A 26754-nucleotide genomic window follows, 5' to 3' on the forward strand; every position below is an offset into this window, starting at 1 on the left:
CTGCATCGGCAGGCAGATTCTTTACCACGAGCATCATCTGGGAAGCTCCTGGCTTAGCAATAAACCACAACAACTGAGTGTGACTAAACAACAACAATTGAGTGTATCAGGCTTATTAAATCTTATTAACTCTTCCAACCATGTGGAGTAAGAATTATCATCTGCATTTCATAGTTGAAAAAATGGAGGCTTAGAAAAGTCAAGAAACTTGTCCACCATCACCTAGGTGGTGAGCGGCTCCCCGGCACCCCCACCACACTTGCCTACATGGGCCAGCTTCACATGACTCACTCTTGACAACTTTTCTCCAACCAGTCTGGTGTTCCATCCATCAGTCCTCCCAAATCAGCCAGTGTCTACAAATCCTGCTCTGGACCCGGGTCCCTGAAGGGACTCAAAAAGCAGGCAAAACATAGCCCCTGCCACGGAGTTACTGAGGAGACAGGACAAAGACACATAGAAACTGGACTTCCCTGTGGTCCAGTGGCTAGGACTCCATGCTCCCAATCCAGGGGTCTGGCAACTAGATGCCACGTGCCCCAACTAAGACCCAGTGCAACCAATAAATAAATATTTTCTTAAAAGAAGAAAATAATAAAAGACACACAGAAACTTAACACACAACCCCTGGGTGACCCCTGCCAAGCCACTTCTCTTCTCTGAACCTCAGTCTCCTTATCTGCACAATAAGGGAGTCGACTGGAAGGCTGCAAGTACACAATCTTCCCCATCTATGATCACCTGAGTGTAACCCATTTAATTACAAGGTGGGGATGCTGAGGCCCAGGGATTAGGGCCGTCCCAGAAAAGAGTGGAGCAAAGCCAGAAAATAAAACCACAAGATTTGACCCTTGGAGAAACTGGCTTTGTTGCTAAGAATAGGACAAACACTCAAGAATGAGCCCAGTGGGGGCCCAGCGAGGGGAGAAGGGGTGCATTTACTGCTCCGTCCTTTTGTATCTGACAAAGCCAGAGAGAGTGTCTCCCCAGTGTGCATTTCCCCTTAGTGTTTGGGCACTCAAGGAAAAGTAAGCTGGTTGCTTTCAATCCTTTCATTTCCAGGGGACCTCAAGGTGCCCAGAGAGCAGAAAGGCTACAAAATGAGTCACTTCTAAGCCTTTCTCTTAGAAACAAGAAAGAGTGCTTGAGTGTGGAGGAGGGAAGGGAGTGAGGCACCTCCAGGTTAGGAGAAGAGGAGCTGAAGCAACTTGGAGGCTGCCTTTCCTTCAGGGCGTCAGGGTAGGAATACACGCAGCTCCCACAGTGGTTGCTCTCCGGGCAACCTATTCCAGGTGTCGGAGTGTCATCCAAACTGTCCACTGCCAATCCAGCCCTGTCTTCAGTACCAGACCAGGACACTCAGACTGTAATTACGGCTCCATCATCAGAGGTTTATCTTTGCTCCATCTCTTTAAGAAGGTGCCTATAAATCACAGTGTAGGTAAGGTTAGATCAGGATTGTGGTAGGCTGAATGATGGCTCCCTAAAGAGATCCACTGGGCTTCTCAGGGGATGCCTGTCAACACAGAGGATGTGGGTTCGATCCCTGGGTTGGGAAAGTCCCCTGGAGAAGAAAATGGCTATCTACTCCAGTACTCCTGCCTGGAGAATCCCATGGACAGAGGACCCTGGTGGACGACAGTCCATGGGGTCGCAAAGAGTTGGACACTAAACAACAATTTAAAATATATCTTTTTAGATATAATTTACAGTAATTCATTGTAAGCAGAAAGCATGATTGCTTCACTTTGCTGGTTCTTGGATATCTGGATTAAAAATTCCTTTTAAAGGAACCTCCCTGGCAGTCCAGTGGTTAAGATTCCGTGCTTCCATTGCAAATAATGCAAGTTTCATCCTAGTCAGGAAGCTAAGATCCCACATACAGTGTGGTACAGCCAAATAAGTATAACAATATTTTTTTAATAAAAATTATTTTAAATTAGTGGTGAAAGCCAAAACTATAATGGAGCCAGACTTGGCAAGGCCTCATTTTATATTGGTGATATGAAACTTTTGCTTTTGTATTTGAAAATTAGTTTTAAAAACTCTGTATCAGACATGTACTGATTGAGACTGCCCCTCCTTCAGTGCATCTAGGAAGGAAGTATACTTTAGTATACCCACTCTAGTATTCTTGCCTGGAAAATTCCATGGACAGAGGAGCCTGCAGGGTTACAGTCCATGGAGTTGCAAAGAATCAGACATGACTGAGCAATTGAGTATAAATGCATGCATGCTTTAGAATACAGGACACAAAGACTAATATATTTACTAGGAAAGGAGAAAAAATTAGCAAGTTAATTCCTCTTACCTGTGTGTTTACTTCCATCCAAGTGAAGAATTATTTGTTCCATTCTGTCCAAAATGGGGGCATCTACATAGAAATATGTATCTTTCTTAGGCACGAACTTATCAACTTCATATACAGCATATAAACAGCTCATAATTCTAGGTCTTCTAACAAGGCAGATACACTAACCATTAGCTTTGGAACCAGATGTGTAAATAAAAACAAAACGCATGGTTTGCTTATCATTCTTCCCTGAGAAGGAGGTAGCAAGTGGATTTCAGTTTTGCAGTATGTCTTGGATATGTTTGTGCTTTACGTGTAATTATTATTCACAAACATGATGTTTATCACACATGATGGGAATTATCACTGACTCTACAAATCACTACCTGGAATAATGACTGTTTTGATTGTAATTCTTCTGCCGATGAGCAAAGGTTTGAACAGTAGCATACAAAAATCTAACCAGCTCAGGCTAAGGTGCAAGTCATGCTCTAGGAGGGAAGAAACTTTGTATCCTATTATAAGATAATCACTAAAGGGATGTTGCCTGTAAACTTGAGTCATACACAAAGACTGAAGGAACCCTTCCCCCCAGGTAATGAGCATTAAGCTAAAATACTTTTGTTTAGCTCACAGGAAACATCCTGACCAGGCCCATCTGTGAATAGCTATGGGAAGGAAGAAATTAACACATTTCCACCAAAGTCTGACTGAAAGGAGGTCTTTACCTCCTCCCTTTTTAACATAAAAGAAGTCTGAATTCAAATAGAGAAGAGTGTTTTTGGGGACGCTAGTCCATCTTCTCCAACTGCTGGCTTTGTGAATAAGTTCAGTCGCTCAGACGTGTCCGACTCTTTGCGACCCCATGAATCACAGCACGCCAGGCCTCCCTGTCCATCACCAGCTCCCGGAGTTCACTCAGACTCACGTCCATCAAGTCAGTGATGCCATCCAGCCATCTCATCCTCTGTCATCCCCTTCTCCTCCTGCCCTCAATCCTTCCCAGCATCAGAGTCTTTTCCAAAGAGTCAACTCTTTGCATGAGGGGGCCAAAGTACTGGAGTTTCAGCTTTAGCATCATTCCTTCCAAAGAAATCCCAGGGCTGATCTCCTTTAGAATGAACTGGTTGGATCTCCTTGCAGTCCAAAGGACTCTCAAGAGTCTTCTCCAACACCACAGTTCAAAAGCATCAATTCTTCGGTGCTCAGCCTTCTTCACAGTCCAACTCTCATCCATACATGACCACAGGAAAAACCATAGCCTTGACTAGACGGACCTTAGTTGGCAAAGTCATGTCTCTGCTTTTGAATATGCTATCTAGGTTGATCATAATTTTCTTCCAAGGAGTAAGCATCCTTTAATTTCATGGCTGCAATCACCATCTGCAGTGATTTTGAAGCCCAAAAAAATAAAGTCTGAGACTGTTTCTACTGTTTCCCCATCTATTTGCCATGAAGTGATGGGACTGGATGCCATGATCTTCGTTTTCTGAATGTTGAGCTTTAAGCCAACTTTTTCACTCTCTTTCACTTTCATCAAGAGGCTTTTTAGTTCCTCTTCACTTTCTGCCATAAGGGTGGTGTCATCTGCATATCTGAGGTTATTGATATTTCTCCCGGCAATCTTAATTCCAGCTTGTGTTTCTTCCAGTCCAGCGTTTCTCATGACGTACTCTGCATATAAGTTAAATAAGCAGGGTGACAATATACAGCCTTGATGTACTCCTTTTCCTATTTGGAACCAGTCTGTTGTTCCATGTCCAGTTATAACTGTTGCTTCCTGGCCTGCATACAGATTTCTCAAGAGGCAGGTCAGGTGGTCTAGTATTCCCATCTCCTTCAGAATTTTCCACAGTTTATTGTGATCCACACAGTCCAAGGCTTTGGCATAGTCAATAAAGCAGAAATAGACGTTTTTCTGGAACTCTCTTGCTTTTTCCATGATCCAGCAGATGTTGGCAATTTGATCCCTGGTTCCTCTTCCTTTTCTAAAACTAGCTTGAACATGTGGAAGTTCACAGTTCATGTATTGCTGAAGCCTGGCTTGGAGAATTTTGAGCATTACTTTACTAGCATGTGAGATGAGTGCAATTGTGTGGTAGTTTGAGCATTCTTTGGCATAGCCTTTCTTTGGGATTGGAATGAAAACTGACCTTTTCCAGTCCTGTGGCCACTGCTGAGTTTTCCAAATTTGCTGGCATATTGAGTGCAGCACTTTCACAGCATCATCTTTCAGGATTTGAAATAGCTCCACTGGAATTCCATCACCTCCACTAGCTTTGTTCGTAGCGATGCTTTCTGAGGCCAACTTGACTTCACATTCTGAATAAAGTCACTAACTATTCCTTGCCCTAACAACTCATATCTTGATTTATTGTCCTATCTTACCATGAGCAGTAGGAGCCTGGACTCAGTGGTAACAGTGTTGTCATTAAGTATTAACCCACTTGCTTTCTGAAGCAGCTAGTTAATGTTTACTAGAGCTCATTGTATGAGTCAAATGACAGAGCATGGACAATCACTAGATACTGAGAATGGCTTTTACCATTATTTCCTGGTGACAGGAGTGTTGGCTTTGTGGAGGTACCAAGATGGGGCTCAAAGAAGTATCATCTGTTCTACCCTAAAGAACAATAAAAACCTAAATATGAAGCACAGAATATAAATTGTTAACCAGTTCTGTTAATGAGCTAGTTAAATTCATTAACTAATTTTGACATAGAATTGGAAGAGCAACCAGAGACATCAGTGAAGGCATGAACTGGATCTCCAAAGAGAAAAGATTAACATACATACACTACTATTTCTAAAACAGTAAGGAAGCCTGGCGTGCTGCAGTTCATGGGATCACAAAGAGTCAAACGACTGAGCAGCTGAACTGAACTGATGTCTAAAATAGATAACAGTGAGAACCTACTGTGTAGCACAGGGACTCTACTCAGTGCTCTGTGGTGACCTGAAAGGAAAGGAAATCCAAAAAAGAGGGGATGTATGTATACGTATAGCTGATTCATTCTGCTGTACAGTAGAAACTAACACAACACTGGAGAGCAACTATACTCCAATAGAAATTAATATGAGAAAAAGAGAAATATGATGCCACCTAAGAGAATAAACGCAACAATTGAGAGGTGGACACGTTGGGTGTATCTGAGGCCGGTGGTGGTTGGATGTGGCGGCCACAAGCAGCTTGCATGCTGTTGAAGTAAGTTGGTGTTGTTATTCAGAGTCTACATCGTGTCTACATTTGCGACCTCATGGATTGCAGCACACCAGGCTTCCCTGTCCTTCTCTATCTCCCAGAGTTTGCCCAGGTTCATGTCCATTGACTCATCCCATCTGTGCTATCCTCAGGGTAGAATACGTATAAACACTGCCAGATACTATTTTTAAAGGCCCAGCTGCTGTTGCTTGTAGATGGACACTGGTAACCTAGAGTGCCCAGGCATGGTTCCTTTTGTTTTTTTTTCATGATTCCCACCATTTATTATTTATTTTTTAATATAAATTTATTTATTTTAATTGGAGGCTAATTACTTTACAATATTGTATTGCTTTTGCCATACATCAACATGAATCCACCACGGGTATACACATGTTCCCCATCCTGAACCCCCCTCCCACCTCCTTCCCCATACCATCCCTCTGGGTCATGCAGTGCACCAGCCCCGAGCATCCTGTATCATGCATCAAGCCTGGACTGGCAATTCGTTTCACATATGATATTATACATGTTTCAATGCCATTCTCCCAAATCATCCCACTCTCTCCCTCTCCCACAGAGTCCAAAAGACTATTCTATACATCTGTATCTCTTTTGCTGTCTCGCATACAAGGTTATCGTTATCATCTTTCTAAATCCATATATATGTGTTAGTATACCGTATTGGTGTTTTTCTTTCTGGCTTACTTCAATCCAGGCATGGTTCTGAGTGTCATCCTGTAGTTCCTTCTTTCCAAGGCAGAGGATCACCCTTACAGCATGTTCTTTTTCCAGGCTGGTACTCACACACAAGGGGTGCATTTTAGGATTTGGTCCTGAATGGGGGTTCTTTGGGGTTCGTGGTAATTTAGGATGAGTGTCCTCAAAGACTGTTTCACATAGTATGGTTCAGAACTTGTTGTCTGACCTGTCCTGGGTCAGTTTCAGTCCATGAAGTGAGTTTTTCCTGGGCTGGGTCCTCTCTGGACTGGGGAGCCCAGGACCTCATCTCACTCTTCTGTTATATCCTCGTCCCTATCTTGCCCAGTGACAGGCCTAGAAGGCTACACCCTAGACCTGAACCAAATTACAGTTAAACAGATGCCAGTGGAAGGATTTCATGGGACTTGATTTTTTATTCATTTACGGCTGCACTGGGTCTTCATCGCTGCCCGCGAGCTTTCTCTAGTTGTGGTGAGTAGGGACTGGTCTCTAGCTGTAGTGCACGGGCTTCTTATTGCGGCGGCTTCTCTTGTCACAGAGCCCTGGCTCTATGCACCTGGGCTTCAGAATTGTGAGGCATGGACTTAGTTGCTCTGCGGCATGTGGGATCTTCCCGGATCAGGGCTCAAACTCATGTCCTCTGCTTTGGCAGGCAGATTCTTAACAACTGGACCACCAGGGAAGCCATTGGTGGAATTTTAATAGCAACCTATGAACTTGAGAAGCTAGGGAGTAAGGGAGAATGAGTCTTCCTACTATTCACATTGTCAGAGTTGCTCTCCTTCCGTAGACTTGCCTTGAAATCACTGCTAGACACATTTCTTGTCTAAAGATAGGTAAGTAATTACCCTCAAACAGACTGAGGATGTCTCTAAAGCTGCCAGGACCATATCTGAAGTTTCAGTGGCCATGAGCCACTGATTGCTTTTTTGCCTCCATTCCACCTGGGGAAAAATCCCCCAAGTTCACTTTACTCTGAGGCCAATGGACAGATATGTGAAGGGCCTCCAGGCCATGTGGGCTGCTGGACGTGGACAAGGACATGGACAACTGAGCATCTCAGAGCCGAATACATGGAAGGCAGTCCAGGCTGGCTTTGTCCTCGCACACAGTGCAGGACAAGGCAGAGACTGCCCACCCAGCTGCAGCCTCCCTGTGTGGGGATCGCTGAGCTGGGGGCTATTTCCTCCACTGTAGACCTGGAAGCGGTGAGTGTGACAGCCATAGCAAGCTGCTCTGACATTCAAGTCTGAACAGGCAGAGGTGGGAAGACCAAACCACCTGCCCCTTCCTGAGGGTATTAGGGCAGACATGTAGCTGTAATGTCCCTTCCAGGAGCAAGGACACCTTTTTAACCTTTGGTGGCATTTGCCTCCTGTAGATGGGCACTGGAGCTTCTCTGGTGGCTGAGTGGGTAAAGAATCTGCCTGCCAATGCAGAAAATGCATGAGTTTGATCCCTGGGTCAGGGAGATCCCCTGGAGAAGGGCATGACAACCCACTCCAGTATTCTTGCCTGGGAAATCCCCTGGATAGAGGAGCCTGGGGGACTACAGTTCATGGGGTCACAAAAGAGTCGGGCATGACTGAGCGACTAAACAACAACAGACAGGGCACTGCCCTGGGAGGGGCACATGCCTTGGATCATATAGTGGGAGCCAGCGGGGGACTCTTGGCCTGTGGCTCTAACTCCCAACTTTGCCCAGAGGGCCACCCTGCCCTAACCCCACTGGCTGTCACTTGTGCCATCATCAGATCTAACTTCTCTTCTAGAAAGTACTGTTCTCCTGTTCTTCCTTTTTTTTTTTTTCCCTGTCCTTGTGGCGATTTGTTTTCATTTGTTCCTTGTTCATTTTGTTCCAGACACACTGGTTGGGGAAGTAAACTGGGGAGGCCCAGAATCTCTGGGCTATGGGTGGGCTGCTATCTCTGGTGCACAAGTCTCTCTGCAGGGCCCGCCCCTCCCTCGCAGCTGGCAGCTGCAGTGGGGAGATGCCTGCAGTCTGGAATCTGCAGTGGTCCAGCTGAGAGGGCTGGCTCCCTGCCCCTGCAGATGGTCAGGATGACACCTTGGCTGTGTCAAGCATCCCCCATGTCACCCCCACACATGTGGGGCCCTGAAGACCATTTCTTCTCTCCTTCTGAGGCTTCTTTTTGCTGCTTTTTGGTCGAGAATGAAAGGCTTGGCGATTGCACCCTGTTATCATGTGACAGTCATTTACAGCCTCAAGCTCTAAGGCAGGGGTCAGGAATGAACCCAAAAGGAGGCGTCCCTGGGGAGGACTGACCACACTGCTCTAGCTTGGGCCAGGCAGGCAGAGGTGTACATGGAGCCCAAGAGCCTTCCCCTTGGTCTTCTGTGCCTCCCCATTTGAACCAATGTCCTCAAATGACAGAGGATGAGATGGTTGGATGGCATCACCAACTCAGTGCACATGAGTTTGAGCAAACCCCAGGAGATAGTGAAGGGCAGGGAAGCCTGGCATGCTGCAGTCCTTGGGATCACAGAGTCCATGAGGTCACATGATTGAGAGACTGAACAACAACCTCAAACAACTTATTGCTCTCAGAGCAGAATATTTGGAAAAACCTAAAAAATATAAAGAAAAAAATCACCCACAACTCTCCCATTAATGTCTTTCTGTTTTCATCTATTTTGCATAACTGAAACACCCTGCCTATACAATTATGGATCCTGCTTTTAAACAGTGTGTTCAGTCACTCAGTCTGACTGACTCTTTGTCAGTCTGTCTGACTCTTTGTGACTCCATGGACTGCAGCCTACCAGGCTCCTCTGTCCATGGGATTTCCCAGACAAGAATACTGGAGTGGGTTGCCATTTCCTCCTCTGGAGGATCTTCCTGATCCAGGGATCCAACCTGTGTTCCTGCATAACAGGCAGATTCTTCACCACTGAGCCACTTGGGAAGCCCGTTTTTAAACGATAATCTTTCCATAATGAACAAATCATTCATGTTCATTGCACAACATTCAGAAAATTCAAACACAAAGAATAAAAATGACTTTTCATTGCTCCTTTGAGAAATAACAAGCAGTAATATTTTCATGTTGTCTTTAAAAAAAAATTTTTTTTTAACTTTATTTTTCAACTTTTTTAGCCACACCATACCTGTGCTAATCCAAACACCCAATTCTTCCCTCCCCCACCCCACGCTCCTTGGCAACCACAAGTCTGTTCTCTCTGCCTGTGAGTCTGTGTCTGTTTCATAGATAAGTTCATTTGTGTAACAGCTTAGATTTCACACGTAAGTGATACCACATGGTATTCGTCTTTCTCTTTCTGACCTACTTAGTATGATAATCTCTAGGTCCATCCATGTTGCTGCAAATGGCATGAGTAGCGTTCCACTGCATATGTGCACCACATATTTATCTATTCATCTGTCAATGGACATTTAACTTGTTTCCATGTCTTGGCTTTTGTGAATAGTGCTGCTGGGAACATAGGGATGCGTGTATCTTTTCAAATTATGGTTTTGTCCAGACATGTCTAGGAGTGAGATTGTTGGATTATATGGCAACTCCATTTTTAGCTTTTTGAGAAAACTCCATACTGTTTTCCACAGTGGCTATACCAATTTACATTCCCACCCACAATGCAGGAGGGTCCCTTTTCTCCACACACTCTCCAGCATTTGCTCTTTGTAGACTTTTTAATGATGGCCATGCTGACTGGTGTAAGGTAGCACCTCATTGTAGTTTTGATTTGCATTTCTCTAATAATTAGAGATGTTGATCATCTTCTCATGTGCTTGTTGGCCATCTGTATGTCTTCTTCAGAGAAATGTCTATTTAGATATTCTACCCATTTTTCAATTGGGTTGTTTTTTTCTTTGTTGTATTGTATGGGTTTAGTTATGGCAACCCACTCTAGTACTTTTGCCTGGAAAATCCCATGGATGGAGGAGCCTGGTGGGCTGCAGTCCATGGGGTCGCTAAGAGTCGGATATGACTGAGCAACTTCACTTTCATTTTTCACTTTGATGCATTGGAGAAGGAAATGGCAACCCACTCCAGTGTTCTTGCCTGGAGAATCCCAGGGACGGGGGAGCCTGGTGGGCTGCCGTCTATGAGGTCGCACAGAGTCGGACGCGACTGAAGAGACTTAGCAGCAGCAGCAGCAGCATGGGCTTAATTGTGCTTTCCTGGTGGCTCAGCAGTAAAAGAATCCACCTGCAATGCAGGAGCTACAGGAGATATGGGTTTGATCCCTGGGTTGGGAAGATCCCCTGGAGAAGGAAATCGCAACCCACTCCAGTATTCTTGCCTGGTGAATCCCACGGACAGAGGAGCCTGGCGGGCTACAGTCCATAGAGTCACAAAAAGTTGGACATGACTGAAGCAACTTAGCAAGTATGCATATGCATGGGCTTAATTAGCTTGGCTTTTAGATGAGGAAGTTGAGGCACAGAGAGGTTAAGTGCTTTGCCTAAGATCACAGAGATAAGAAGTGGTAGAGCTAGTATTCTAAACCAGTTGGTTTCCAAGTCTCTGCATATAATCCTCTCTCTCTTTTTTAAAGATTTTTTTGATGTGGATCATTTTTAAAGTCTTTATTGAATTTGTTACAATATTGCTTCTGTTTTAGGCTGTGGTCTTTTGGCTGCAAGACATGTGGGATTTTAGCTCCCCAATCAGGGATCAAGCCTGCACCCACTGCGTTGAAAGGTGAAGTGCTAACCACTGGACCACCAGGAAAGTCCCTATAACTCTGTCTCACGGAGCCAGTCCAGCTGAGTGCAGGCAACTGGAAAACTGAGCATAGTGGTAGGGTAAGTATGAACCATCATTTTAGTGCATTCACAGAGTTCCACGTCATGGGTAATAGGCACCTGGCCCATGTGTATTTTTGAGGGGGCTCATTAGCCTTCAGAGTCTGCACAGAAATAATTATTCAAAACGAGATGTTATCTGGGACTTGCCTGGTGGTCCAGTGATTAAGATTCGCCACTTTCAATGCAGGGGTTGTGGGTTCAATCCCTGGTGGTGAAACTAAGATCCTATAAGCCACCTAGCACTGCCAAGAAATTAAAAAAATAAAAACAACAAAAAATGAGAAGTTACCTTTTAGAGGGACACTCTATATTTAGGAATAAAATGATGTGATATGTTTGCTTCCAGATAATCCTGGTTGGGAGTAGGGTGGGGTTGCACAATGAACACATGGGGTGTAAGTGATACAAAATCAGCTGTGAGTTGAATTTGTTGAAGTTGAGTGGTAGATCTATGAGGGCTCTTTCTTCTCTTGAATTTGCTGAAAATTTGCCATGCTAAACTATTTTTTAAAAATCTCAAATCAGGGACTTCCCTGGAGGTCCAGTGTTTAAGACTTCTTGCCTTTCAATGCAGGGGGTGTAGGTTCAATCACTGATTGGGGAGCTAAGATTCTGTATGCTTAATGGTCAAAAAATCGAAACACTAAAGAATAGCAATACTGTAACAAAGTGCTGCAGTCCACCAGCTGAAAAAGAATGGGACAGGACTTAGAGACTGAACAACAACAACTGTAACAAATTCAATAAAAACAACTTTAAAAATGGTCCACATCAAAAAATGGTTTTAAAAAAAGAATCTGAAACCATTAGATAGCTCAAGAATGACCTCTGCAGGGACATTCTAATCCAGAGTATAAAGGTGCAGAGTAGAATATAAAGATCCAGTTCTTTGTTGGGTTTCTAACTTCTTAATTGAAATAATATTATTTATTTCTATTCTGACCTAAAAAGCTTCCCCAGTGTTGCTCAGTCTACGGAAACATTCTCACAGGGCACAGCTTCTCATTAAGAACCTGTCAAATGAGCATTAGAGGTTTGTTCATTCATTCAGGAACCCTTATTTTTGGAACTTCCCTGGTGGTCCAGTGGCTAAGACTCCGAGCTCCCATTGCAAGGGCCCAGGTTTGACTCCTGGTCAGGGAACTGGATCCCACATACCATAGTTAAGACCCAGCACTGCCAAATAAATAAATTTTTAAAAAATAAATGTCTTTTTTAAAAAAATAAATGTTATTTTCCTCTTGAGCAGAGGGATGAGCTGTGAGGGAGATGGCTGAGTTTGGGAGAACAGATACATGAAGGAAAAGTTAGTTCAGTTCAGTTCAGTCACTCAGTCGTGTCTAACTCTTTGCAACCCCATGAATCACAGCATGCCAGGCCTCCCTGTCCATCACCAACTCCCGGAGTTGACTCAGACTCACGTCCATCAAGTCAGTGATGTCATCCAGCCATCTCATCCTCTGTCGTCCCCTTCTCCTCCTGCCCCCAATCCCTCCCAGCATCAGAGTCTTTTCCAATGAGTCAACTCTTCACATGAGGTAGCCAAAGTACTGGAGTTTCAGCTTTAGCATCATTCCTTCCAAAGAGATCCCAGGGCTGATCTCCTTCAGAATGGACTGGTTGGATCTCCTTGCAGTCCAAGGAACTCTCAGGAGTCTTCTCCAACACCACAGTTCAAAAGCATCAATTCTTCGGCGCTCAGCTTTCTTCACAGTCCAACTCTCACATCCGTACATGACTACTGGAAAAACCATAGCCTTGACTAGACGGACCTTTGTTGGCAAAGTAATGTCTCTGCTTTTGAATATACTATCTAGGTTGGTCATAACTTTTCTTCCAGGAGTAAGCGTCTTTTAATTTCATGGCGGCAATCACCATCTGCAGTGATTTTGGGGCCTGAAAAAATAAAGTCTGACACTGTTTCCACTGTTTCCCCATCTATTTCCCATGAAGTGATGGGACCGGATGCCATGATCTTCGTTTTCTGAATGTTGAGCTTTAGGCCAACTTTTTCACTCTCCATTTTCACTTTCATCAAGAGGCTTTTTAGTTTCTCTTCACTTTCTGCCATAAGGGTGGTGTCATCTGCATATCTGAGGTTATTGATATTTCTCCTGGCAATCTTGATTCCAGCTTGTGCTTCTTCCAGTCCAGCATTTCTCATGATGTACTCTGCATATAAGTTAAATAAGCAACCCCATGAACAGTATGAAAAGGCAAAATGATAGGATACTGAAAGAGGTACTCCTTAGGTCAGTACGTGCCCAATATGCTACTGGAGATCAGTGGAGAAATAACTTCAGAAAGAATGAAGGAATGAAGCCAAAGCAAAAACAATACCCAGCTGTGGATGTGACTGGTGATAGAAGCAAGGTCTGATGCTGTAAAGAGCAATATTTCATAGGAACCTGGATTGTCAGGTCCATGAATCAAGGCAAATTGGAAGTGGTCAAACAAGAGATGGCAAGAGTGAATGTCAACATTCTAGGAATCAGCGAACTAAAATGGACTGGAACGGGTGAATTTAACTCAGATGACCATTATATCTACTACTGTGGGCAGGAATCCCTCAGAAGAAATGGAGTAGCCATCATGGTCAACAAAAGAGTCCAAAATGCAGTACCTGATGCAATCTCAAAAACGACAGAATGATCTCTTTTCATCTCCAAGGCAAACCATTCAATATCACAGTTATCCAAGTCTTTGCCCCAACCAGTAACGTGGAAGAAGCTGAAGTTGAACGGTTTTATGAAGACCTACAAGACCTTTTAGAACTAACACCCAAAAAAGATGTCCTTTTCATTATAGGGGACTGGAATGCAAAAGTAGGAAGTCAAGAAACACCTGGAGTAACACGCAAATTTGGCCTTGGAATGCAGAATGAAGCAGGGCAAAGACTAATAGAGTTTTGCCAAGAAAATGCACTGGTCATAGCAAACACCCTCTTCCAACAACACAAGAGAACACTCTACACATGGACATCACCAGATGGTCAACACCGAAATCAGATTGATTATATTCTTTGCAGGCAAAGATGGAGAAGCTCTATACAGTCAACAAAAACAAGACCAGGAGCTGACTGTGGCTCAGATCATGAACTCCTTATTACCAAATTCAGACTGAAATGGAAGAAAGTAGGGAAAACCGCTAGACCATTCAGGTACTACCTAAATCAAATCCCTTATGATTATACAGTGAAAGTGAGAAATAAATATAAGGGACTAGATCTGATAGATAGAGTGCCTGATGAACTATAGATGGAGGTTCGTGACATTGTACAGGAGACAGGGATCAAGACCATCCCCATGGAAAAGAAATGCAAAAAAGCAAAATGGCTGTCTGGGGAGGCCTTACAAATAGCTGTGAAAAGAAGAGAAGTGAAAAGCAAAGGAGAAAAGGAAAGATATAGGCGTCTGAATGCAGAGTTCCAGAGAATAGCAAGAGATAAGAAAGCCTTCTTCAGTGATCAATACAAAGAAATGGAGGGAAAGAACAGAATGGGAAAGACTAGAGATCTCTTCAAGAAAATTAGAGATACCAAGGGAACATTTCATGCAAAGATGGGCTCAATAAAGGACAGAAATGGTATGGACCTAACAGAAGCAGAAGATATTAAGAAGAGGTGGCAAGAATACACAGAAGAACTGTACAAAAAAGATCTTCACGACCCAGATAATCACGATGGTGTGATCACTCATCTAGAGCCAGACATCATGGAATGTGAAGTCAAGTGGGCCTTAGAAAGCATCACTACAAACAAAGCTAGTGGAGGTGATGGAATTCCAGTGGAGCTATTTCAAATCCTGAAAGATGATGCTGTGAAAGTGCTGCACTCAATATGTCAGCAAATTTGGAAAGCTCAGCAGTGGCCACAGGACTGGAAAAGGTCAGTTTTCATTCCAATCCCAAAGAAAGGCAATGCCAAAGAATGCTCAAACTACCGCACAATTGCCACATCTCACATGCTAGTAAAGTCATGCTCAAAATTCTCCAAGCCAGGCTTCAGCAATACGTGAACCGTGAACTCTCTGATGTTCAAGCTGGTTTTAGAAAAGGCAGAGGAACCAGAAATCAAATTGCCAACATCTGCTGGATCATGGAAAAAGCAAGAGAGTTCCAGAAAAACATCTATTTCTGCTTTATTGACTATGCCAAAGCCTTGGACTGTGTGGATCACAATAAAGTATGGAAAATTATGAAAGAGATGGGAATACCAGACTACTTGACCTGCCTCTTGAGAAACCTGTGTGCAGCTCAGGAAGCAGCAGTTAGAACTGAACATGGAACAACAGACTGGTTCCAAATAGGAAAAGGAGTACGTCAAGGCTGTATATTGTCACCCTGCTTATTTAACTTATATGCAGAGGAAAAGTTAAGCATTTAGCAAATGTTGTTTCAAACCTTAGTGGAGGCTAAGGGGTAAGGGAGGAGGGCATGGGTGTGTCCCCCAACCAAGGGCTTAGAGTTCCTAAAGGAAAGAGGACCCAGCCTGGAGCCTGGATCCCGGATGGCTCTCTTTCGTCACTCACATCCTTCTCATCTGACCGTCCTGAGGCTCAGGACTACACACAGGGCTCAAGATGGTACACTTTGCAAAGAGAGATCTACTTCCTAGCCAGCCAGACCAAAACAAGAAAGCACTGCTCAACAGAGACACAGTCATAGAGAAGAGACTTTGGACACAGTGGGGTAAGGAGAGAGTAGGATGGAGTGAGAGAGTAGCATCGAAACATACATATAACCATATGTAGAACAGATAGCCCGTGGGAATTTGCTGCATAGTACAGGGAGCGCAAGCCCCTGGTCTGTAACAACCTAGGGGGTGGGAGGGAGATTCAAAAGGGAGGGGATATATGTATACTAACAGCTAGTTCACGTTGTTGTACAGCAGAGACCAAAACATTGTAAATCAATTATCCTACAATTAAAATTTTTTAAAAATACAGCATTCAACATCACCTCTTATCCTTATATGGTAGCAAACATTCAGATAAAACTGACAGCCGTGTGTTTTTTCAGTGACTTGACTTGCCAGGAAGACTACCAGTGTATGACATGTATGTAACATATTCCAAACTGGATTTTACCTTCTAAGAGATTAGATTAATAGAAAGCAGAGGTGGGATGGACTCGGCCCACAGACAATAAATTAGTGCAGTAAACGTCTGTGCGCTCTTGCTCAGGGAAGATCTTAGGTCTCAGGACCACATGCTCATGTTCCGCCAATGGAAGTTCAGTGAGGTTCCACCGTCCCCTCCTCCCTCGGGTATCCGGCCTCCTCCCTGCCTGGAAAGCCAGTGTTTATTTTCTGACGTCACTCACTATGCTGTATGCTAGGATTCAGGGCAACACAGAAAGTTGAGATCCTGAGCACTGTAATTACACCTCTTCCTGGATTTCAAGTAGGGCTGATTTGTGAGTATGCCAGATTTTTCCGGGTCTGGAGGCAGCAGGCAAGGGCCAATCACACCCGGCTAGTGAGGCTGCCAGTTTCCTGCTCTGCCCCCACTGCAGTGGCTTGTGAGCCTGAGGGCCAGAGCTCAATGGCAGGGTCACTACAGCCGCCTTCCTGCCCACACCTGCGCAGTCGGCTTGGGATGCTGATGGCACAGCTCCATGGGGGAGAGAAATGGAAAGGTGAGCCCAAGGTGGGCATCTCTGGAGTCAGGTTCTCTGTGGATTCATGAGAAATGGCCAGGAGGGCCTGATGATTGAAGCTCTGCGGGACTTAAAGGGTACCAGACTCGGAATAATTGGGGTCCCGAGTAGTAATTTCCATTTCGTACAGAAAGGCACACACGTTGGCATAGATAAGGCAGAGATTTAACCTCTCCTTGCTTCCAGTCAGTCCTGAGAGGAAAGACTGAAAGGTGGCAAAAACTCAATTTTCCGACTGCCTGGGCAGAGACCTGTGCCTGGAGTAAGGCACCCCCACAAGTGAGGCATCCAGGGGTTTCTTCATTGGTGGGCAAACACTGGCTTTCTGTGGGCACTGGAGTTTTTAGCTCCCCAAATTCCACAACATGGACTCTTCCCGCTTTTACATGGGAAGACCATTCCTTACCGCCCTTATTCTTGGCTTTAAAGACGTCTCCCAATTTCACTAAAGTCTGTTAAGAGTTCATTTTTTAAAATATAAATTTATTTATTTTAATTGGAGGCTAATTACTTTACAATATTGTATTGGTTTTGCCATACATTAACATGAATCTACCTCAGGTATACACGTGTTCCCCATCCTGAATCCCCCTCCCTCCTCCCTCCCCGTACCATCCCTCTGGGTCGTCTCAGTGCACCAGCCCCAAGCATCCAGTATCATGCATCGAACCTGGACTGGCGATTCGTTTCATATATGATATTATACATGTTTCAATGCCATTCTCCCAAATCATCCCACCCTCGCCCTCTCCCACAGAGTCCAAAAGACTGTTCTATACATCTGTGTCTCTTTTGCTGTCCCGCATACAGGGTTATCATTACCATCTTTCTAAATTCCATATATATGTGTTAGTATACTATATTGGTGTTTTTCTTTCTGGCTTACTTCACTCTGTACAATAGACTCCAGTTTCATCCACCTCATTAGAATGGATTCAAATGTATTTTTTTTAATGGCTGAGTAGGACATGACTGAGCGACTGAACTGAACTGACTGAACTGAATACTCCATTTTGAGATGCAGATGTAGAGAGCAAATGTAGGGATACCAAGGAGGAAGGGGTGGTGGTGAGATGAACTGGGAGGTTGGGATTGACATATATACTAATTTGCATAAAACTGGATAGCACAGGGAACTCTACTCAGTGCTCTGTGGTGATCGAAATGGGAAGGAAATCCCCAAAAGAGGGGATGTATGTATACGTACAGCTGATTCACTTTGTTGTGCAGTAGAAACTAACACAGGCTTCCAGGTGATGCAATGGTAAAGAATCTGCCTTCCAATGCAGGGGACGAAAGAGATGTGGGTTCGATCCTGGGGTCGGGAAGATCCCCTGGAGAAGGGAATGGCAACCTGCTCCAGTATTCTTGCCTGGGAAATCCCATGGACAGAAGAGTCTGGCTGGCTACAATCCATGGGGTCTAGAAGAGTCGGACACAACTGAGCACTCACACACGCAGAAACTACACAACATTGTAACCAACTATACGCCAATAAAAATTAAAGAAAACAGTTCATTTCACCTGTGAAATCTGTTCTCTTGCTTAGGTAAAAAGGACCAGGGAAAGGCCTTATTTTTCCCTGATTAAGGCTGAACAACTGAAGCTTGAGTCTTGTTATCTTAAACCTGAATGTAACCTGAGGTGTATCCATTTGAAAAAAAATGCCAAGTAAGGAATGAAGTTCTCCCAACTTACTGCACTGGTCAGGTGCAATCTGGAGAATTCTGTTAACTTCTGCGTTTCACCTTTAAAAGAAATGCTGTCTATTTTATACTTCCAGAGGAGAGACCGGGATGTGGAGAGATCAAGAACTCTGTTCCAAAAGGACTGGTCAGCAATCACAAGTCCAGGGAAGATAAAACTGGAGGGGACAGGAGAGCCAAGTCCAAAGCAGTGAAGGCCAAGGTTGGCTCAGAAAGGCAGAATCAGGGCAAAGGGTTGGGGAGAGGAATGCTGGAAGACAGATTTTTGCTTTCTAGCAGCAAGAACCCTCTAATAATTAGGCTGTTTAAACATGAGGTGAGCTCGATGAGTCAGGGCCGGGTCAGGCAGCAACCAAGCAGAGGCTGGACAGCCACTCCTAGGAGAAGTGCTGCAGGGGGATTCCTGCATTGGGCAGGAAATGAACACCAAGATTCTGTTCTTTTGTAACTCTCTGAAATGTCAGTCCTATACATCATAAATTAGGGGACAGATAAAAAATTTCAGTGGCTTTTTAAAAACATAGAGAGTTTTTGTTTATAGAAATGAAAACTGAATGATGATCAAAAAATGAAAACCATAGATCATTTTTTCAGGCTCCTTGCAGCACTTTGATTTCCTGTGTCTTTGTGTTCTTCTTAATCTCAGACTCTGTTTTCTTTCTTTTACTTCCACCCATATGTCCTTCCATTCTCTTTATCTCTCCTTTTACACAGAAAGTTTTCATTTATGCCATGGGTGGTAGGTCTTTGGAACATATTAGAGGAATTTAAGGTCTGGTTACTTGGAAACGGTTAGAGCGAAAAATCTATAACATCTTACCTAAACTGGTAACTGTTATAGCTCTCTCTTCTCCAACCACATGTTTTGGTCAGGGCCATGTTGGGTTTCAGAAAAATCATTAATGCTCATAATATTACAAGTAAAGGAAAAAAAAAAAGGAGCAATGCCAGAATGATTCTGGAGGAATATGCACACAAGGACAACCAAACTAATCTTGACACAAAAAAAGAAAAAGAAAGAAATGAGAACTTTCCATAATACTAGAACTGCCTACACTGTAATTACAATAATTAACATAACGCTGGCAATAGAATACACATCAATTAAACAGAAAAATCCAGAAAGAGACTCAGTAAGTATATAATTAAAGTTCCATTTAAAAACTTCTTAAGAAAAAGAGGTGACTTTCATGAAATGACTAACTCTTTGGAGAAAAAGAGAGTCCCCCCAAATTTCAAAAATAAACCATGGAAATGGACGTGACTTAGCAACTGAGCAAGGTGTCAAAACCACAATAAACCATATGGGCAAATGGCAGAACAAAAAGGAAAGTATTAACAACATACATGAAAAAGACTTAATGTCATAACATATGAAAAGTTGTTACTAATCAATAAGAAAAAGAGGAATGTCTCAGTGGAGGACAGAGTAAAGCACACTCAGAAGAAACTCACACTCAGAGTAAAGCACACTCAGTAAATCAACTCAGAAGAAACTCAAGTGTCCAATGAACATGAGGCAGTTGAATCTTGGACTGATGGCAAATTAAAGCTATGAGGTGCTATTTTTAAATCTATCCAGTGGACAACATACTTTTGTTCAATGTAAATGTTAGCATTGGTTTCAGTTTCATACGGGCTTCTTATACTGAAGTGTGTGTGAAATGATGTAGACTTTTGATAGTATACTTGGCAACACATCTCAAAAGCCTTGAGAATATTCAGCCTCTTTGACAAAGGAAGTTCACTTCTGAGAATTTTTTCTGAAGAATTCCTTAGGGTTATATGCTAGGGTTCCGTTATAGCAATGCTTGCATTGAGCAGAGACTAGGACCAATCTAAATATCTAACAATAGTGACTCAATCATTTCAGTTCAGTTCAGTCGCGCAGTCGTGTCTGACTCTTTGCAATCCCATGAACCGCAAAACGCCAGGCCTCCCTGTCCATCACCATCTCCCGGAGTTCACTCAGACTCATGTCCATCGAGTCCGTGATGCCATCCAGCCATCTCATCCTCTGTTGTCCCCTTCTCCTCCTGCCCCCAATCCCTCCCAGCATCAGAGTCTTTTCCAATGAGTCAACTCTTCTCATGAGGTGGCCAAAGTACTGGAGTTTCAGCTTTGGCATCATTCCTTCCAAAGAAATCCCAGGGCTGATCTCCTTCAGAATGGACTGGTTGGATCTCCTTGCAGTCCAAGGGACTCTCAAGAGTCTTCTCCAACACCACAGTTCAAAAGCATCAATTCTTCGGCGCTCAGTAGTGACCATTTTATCAATTTTGACATGTCTGTGTAGCCATTAAAAATTTTATAGAAGACAATAAATGCTGGAGAGGGTGTGGAGAAAAGTGCACCCTCCTACACTATTGGTAGGAATGCATATTGGCACAGCTACTTTGGGAACCAAAGGTTTCTCAAAAAACTAAAAATAGGGTTGCCATATGATCCCGCAATCCCACTCCTGGGCATATATCTGTACAAAACCATAACTCAAAAAGATACACGCAGCCCTATGCTCATAGCAGCACTGTACACAATAGCCAAGACACAAAAACTACCTAATTGTCCATCGACAGGTGAATGTACAAAAAAGATGTAGTACATACATACGATGGATCGTCCTAACTCTGGGATTGAGCCTGGGTCTCCTGCATTGCAGGTGGATTCTTTACTGTCTGAGCCACCAGGGAAGCCTCTGTACAATAAAATACTATTCAGCTATTAAAAAGAATGAAATAATGCCATTTGAGCAACATAGAGGGACCTAGAGATCATACTAAGTGAGATAAGCCAGAAAGAGAAAGACAAATACATATGATATCATTTGTACGTGGAGTCTAAAATACAACACAAATGAACATATCTATAAAACAAACCAGACCCACAGAGAAAACAAACTTGAGGTTGCCAAGGGGAAGAGGGTGTGTGGGGGTGATGGATTAGGAGTTTGGGATTAGCAGTGCAAGCTGTTACATGTAGGATGGATAAACAACAAGGACCTACTGTATAGCACAAGGAACCATTAATATATTCAATATCCTGTGATAAACCATGGAAAAGAATATGCAAAAGAATGCATATATATGCATAACTGAGTCACTTTGTTGTGCAGCAGAAGTGAATATAACATTGTTAGTCAACTATACGTCAATAAATTCTTTTTAAATGTTGTAGAAGAATATTTCATCACATGGAAAGGTGTTCAAGGTGTATATTTCTGTTGCTGTTGTGACAATAACTCTTTTGTTCTGGTTAGTTTGTTCTTTCTTTAATGGTATACATTTTGAGTAAAAGAAGGACATTTGGAGCTGGAGCAGAAATGTGGCTCCAGGGTGGCTTGGTGTCCCAAACCATTCTCCTGGACACAACCCGGGAGCACTCAGCCTCTGGTCTGAAGAACTCCTGCCCACGCTCTGCATTCTGTGTGCTCCATGTTGGTGTACATGGCATACCAGGGCTGGAAGAATGGTCTGAGGGAGAAATATAGCAGCCCAGCCCTCCTGGGAACTTCTCCCTGTCACGTGGCTTCTGTTCCACGTCCTCCAGGCCTGGAGCTGTGCGAGGTCCTGGACTGTCAATCAAGTTAAATCCAAGAACTGTCCCATCCTCCAGTTTACAATAAACATGCCATCAGGCACAGGCGCCCAAGAGCTGGACAGCAATTCCAGGGCAGGCACTGGGGAGCCAGCATCTTTGGGGAGAGACTTGTTTTCCCCTCGTTTCCCCTCCCCTCCTCATCCCTCTCCTCTTCTCACCTCCTCCTTTCTCTCTTCCCTCCAATCTCCTTCCTTATCCTCCTCTAGGGATAGGCCTGAGGCTAATACACTTGGGAGAGGAGAGCCTCTTTGAAAAAACAAGTACAAAATTACAAAATCGAATTCAAGTACAGGACCTTGAAAAGGTTCTGTGTAAGTGAGAGGCCGGAGCTTAAGCTTCATAGTTGTTGTTGTTCAATCACCAAGTCGTGTCCAGCTCTTTGCCACCCCGCGGACTGCAGCACACCAGGCCTCCCTGTCCCTCATCATCCCCCTGAGTTTGCAATACTGTTCTTTACAGCATGAATTTTACTTCCGTCACCAGATATATCCACAACTGGGTGTCATTTCCGCTTTGGTCCAGCCAATTCATTCTTTTTGGAGCTAATAGTAATTGTCCTCCGCTCTTCCCCAGGAGCATTTTGGACACCTTCTGGCCTGGGGGGTTCATCGTTTGGGGTCGATTCTTTTTGCCTTTTTATATAGTTCATGAGGTTCTCACGGCAAGGATTCTGGAGTGGTTTGCCATTCCCTCTGCCAGTGGACCATGTTTTGTCAAAATTCTCCACTATGACCTGTCAGTCTTGGGTGGGCCTACACAGCATGGCTCATAGCTTCATTCAGTTACACAAGGCAGTGATTTCATGGTAAATCCACCTTTAATTCTGAATTTGGTTTTTATCACTCACATGTATTTCCTTTTAGTTTATACTGTTTATGTATTCCTGCTGTTGCCACTGCCTGAACTATGCTGAATATTGTTTTCCATATTGTTGAGCTTTATATAAATGGTATTCTCCACGACATTTTTATGCAGCTCGTTTTTCTTACTCAGTGGTACATTTGGGAAGTTTATCCATGTTGATGTGAACAACTTCAGTTTCTTTTAATTGCTATATTCCATTGTGTGACTCTCAGATTGTACCTACACTTTCCTGCTGCAGTTTTTCAGTAAGGGCAGCAGGATATGTATATAGATATAGATATATATGCAAGTTGTAAACAAACACACAAACACACTGCAGAGCAGGTAAATCAGTGTCATTTTGTTGTAAGACTAGACTAGAACTAGGTAAAAAAAAAACAACATAATTTAAAAAAGAATTCAGAAACAATCCTAGGAAATTGGTATACAATATAGAAGCATTTCAATTCAATAGAGAAAAATGGACTATTTAATAAATAGTATTGAGAGAATTGGATATATATAGATAAAATAAATAAAAGCACAAAATTACAGTTTAGATGAATTAAAAACTTCAACCTTCAAAAATACAAATTATAGAATATTAGGCAAAATGTATAGCAAAATATCATTATGATCCCAGGGAGTGAAAGTGAAAGTGAAGTCGCTCAGTCGTGTCTGACTATTTGCGACCCCATGGATTGTAGCTTATAACGCTCCTCCGTCCATGGGATTTTCCAGGCAAGAGTACTGGAGTGGGTTGCCATTTGGAACCTTAAATAAGTCATGGAAAGCAAAACTCACACAGTAAAAGGCCTAACAATTTAAATCAAATTAATGAATAAATATTATCTAAAGTATAAAAAAAGCATCTGAAAAATAAAAGATACCCCAACATAGAAAACAAACATGATTATCAACCATAGATGGCAGCCCACCAGGCTATGCCGTCCCTGGGATTCTCCAAGCAAGAACACGGGAGTGGGTTGCCATTTCCTTCTCCAGTGCATGAAAGTGAAAAGTGAAAGTGAAGTCACTCAGTCTTGTCCGACTTTTAGCGACCCCATGGACTGCAGCCTACCAGGCTCTTCCGTCCATGGGATTTTCCAGGCAAGAGTACTGGAGTGGGGTGCCATTGCCTTCTCCAGACAACAAGGACTTACTATATAACACAGGGAACTATATTCAATATCTTGAGATAACCTATAATGGAAGAGAAAAAAAGAATATATATATACTTATATATTGTGGTTGTTTGGTTACTGAGTCCTGTTTGACTTTTTTCAGACCCTAAGGATTATAGCTTGCCACTCTTCTCTGTCCATGGGATTTCCCAGGCAAGAATACTGGAGTAGGTTGTCACTTCCTATCCAGGGGGTCTTCCTGACCCAGAGGTGGAACCCATGCCTTCTGCATTAGCAGGCAGGTTTTTTACCACTGAGCCACCAGGGAAGTGCATATATATATATAATATATATACACAATTATGTATAGCCAAATCACTTTGCTGTATATTTGAAACTAATGCAACATTGCAAATCAACTATAATTCAAAAAAAAATTTTTTAAACAAAACAAAACCAGACATTCCAAACAACATGAAAGGCAAGGTGAAGACTAGGAGAAAATTTTGCAACTTATATAACAAAGAATGGGTATAACAGATATATGTAGGAAAACAAACAAACAAAGAAATAAACACCCTTTAGAAAAATGAGCAAAGGATATGAATAAGCAATTCATAAAAGAGGAAAAACATGTAAGAAGATGCTCGAACACAGTTTTCATCAGGCGTCTACTAATGAAAACATTGAAGAGATACCATTGTATACCTAATATACTGATCATTTTGAAATGTCTGGTAGGTGAAGCATTATTGAGACTGCTGAGAAGTGGGAACTTCTGGATTCTGTTTTCATACTTCAAGACGGTGGAGCCACTTGAGAGGCGACGTGGGCATAGCCTTGGATCCACAATTTCCTTTTGTAGGAATTTGGAGTCTTGAGACACATAAAAGACACACAGGACATTTATTGCAATGTTGTTGGAGGTAGTGAAAAATTGTTAACAATCCTAAATATCCACTCAGGCTTCTCTGGTAGTTCAGATGGTAAAGAATCTGCCTGCAATACAGGAGAGCCAGGTTCAATCCTGGGGTCAGGAAGATCCCCTGGTGAAGGGAATGGCTACCCATTCCAGAAATATTGCCTGGAATTTTCCAACGACAGAGGAGCCTGGCAGGTTGCAGTCCATGGGATCGCAAAGAATCAGGTACAACTGAGCGATTAACACTTTCAAGTATCCACTAAAAAGAGAGAGGATAATAAATAAAATACGGCATAGTAATACAATGGAATACTACTCAGCAGTTAAAAGAAATTCACTTGGTCAATATAGCAACACAATTAGATTCCAAAAATACTGCTAAATTACAAAATCACACCTATAGTATAATGCCTCTTATGTAAACACAGCACACAAATACATCAATATACAATGATAAGGTTCTGGAGGGCCTCCCAAGTGGAGCTAGTGGTAAAGAACTTGCATGCCAATGCAGGAAACATAGGAGACCTGGGTTTGATCCCTGGGTTGGGAAGATCCCCTGGAAGAGGTCATGGCAGCCCACAGGTGTATTCTTGCCTGGAGGATCCCCCTGACAGAAGAGCCTGGGCTATAGTCCATGGGGTTAAAAAAAAGTTGGACAGGACCTAGTGACTAAACAACAATACATTTTTTTTTTCCTAAAATTTTCACAGTATTTGCCCATCACATTTGCAATAGGAAATCAGTTATGTGTCAAGGATTGTTGAAAGTTCAAAAATTCTTAAAAGGTTAGCTTTCAGTTCAGTTCAGTTCAGTCGCTCAGTCGTGTCCGACTCTTTGCGACCCCATGAATCGCAGCACGCCAGGCCTCCCTGTCCATCACCTTACCTTTAAATACACCCTCCTTTCTTCCCCCACCAACTTAAATACATAGCACGTGTTTGGGAAGACTGGCATGTTTTATTGCAAAATTAGGTACATTCCCCAAACTGTGGAAGTAGAGAAAAAGGTTCTGGGAAATATTTAGCTTAGTTTAGGGGGATCAGGGGAAATAGCTCTTATTTTTAACTCACCGATGTTCCATTAACCAGGACACTCCAGAGACTTAAGATTTACTGACAATCAATGTTTAACCACGGTTAAATTTAGCTACTTTCTGGGGATGAAACTTCTCAAATAGCTGAGAGATTTTCATCTCTTTTACATTTTTACATTGTAATGATCTGGAGTAGAAAACTGTCTAGAATGTTTTAGGTACTTCTCTGCCTTCTTCAACAGAAAAGAGTATCAAGTTTCAGCTTTTCCAACTTTGCTATTTCTAAAGGTTGCCATATGGTACACTGTCAGGATCTGTCTTATAGCAACACTGTCTTTCCTGCTAAGGCTTTAGAAGTCAACTTCTTGGAATTGTTTGTAAAATAATCAGTGTATGGGGCTCACACAAAGAGGATTGCCTCAGATAAAAGAACATACGAACTTCATGGCATCTATTCTGGCTTTTTCACAATCCCCCTTTTCCCCTCCTCTTCTTTCTGGTGTTCAGGGACGTTTTGAAAGTGCTGGCTGCAAGCCTAGAAGGTGATACAGGTAAAGAAGAAAGAACAGGATTATTTCTTGTAAAACAGTGATCTCTATCAAGATCAAAGCTTTAGCTGTTGGCACAGGGCTATTGCCACAGAACTGAGCTACCAATAGATGAAATGCAGGCATGTGCTAAGTTGCTTCAGTTGTGTCTGACTCTTTGCAACCATATGGACTGCAGCCTGACAGGCTTCTCTGCCCATGAGATTCTCCAGGCAAGAATACTGGAGTGGGTTGCCATGCCCTCCTCCAGGGGATCTTCCCAACCCAGGGGATCGAATAATTGTAAATGAAGACAAAAACCATAACC

General features: G+C 43.1%; 1 long non-coding RNA gene across 2 annotated transcripts in view; it reads right to left on the minus strand.

The window, feature by feature from the left end:
• LOC102178073 overlaps positions 629-26754 on the minus strand; it is a 52246-nt gene continuing 26120 nt past the window's right edge. Inside the window, exons 3-4 of one of the 2 annotated variants that reach the window (XR_001918466.1) lie at positions 2312-2374; positions 629-1423 (exon numbers count right to left, since the gene is read on the minus strand). This is a non-coding gene — a long non-coding RNA (uncharacterized LOC102178073). Of the gene's footprint in view, positions 1424-2311; positions 2375-25587; positions 26435-26754 lie in introns of those variants that run through there. The other variant, XR_001918467.1, reaches the window with a different exon arrangement.

This window comes from Capra hircus, chromosome 8 (assembly GCF_001704415.2).
Source record: "Capra hircus breed San Clemente chromosome 8, ASM170441v1, whole genome shotgun sequence".
NCBI lineage: Eukaryota > Metazoa > Chordata > Mammalia > Artiodactyla > Bovidae > Capra > Capra hircus.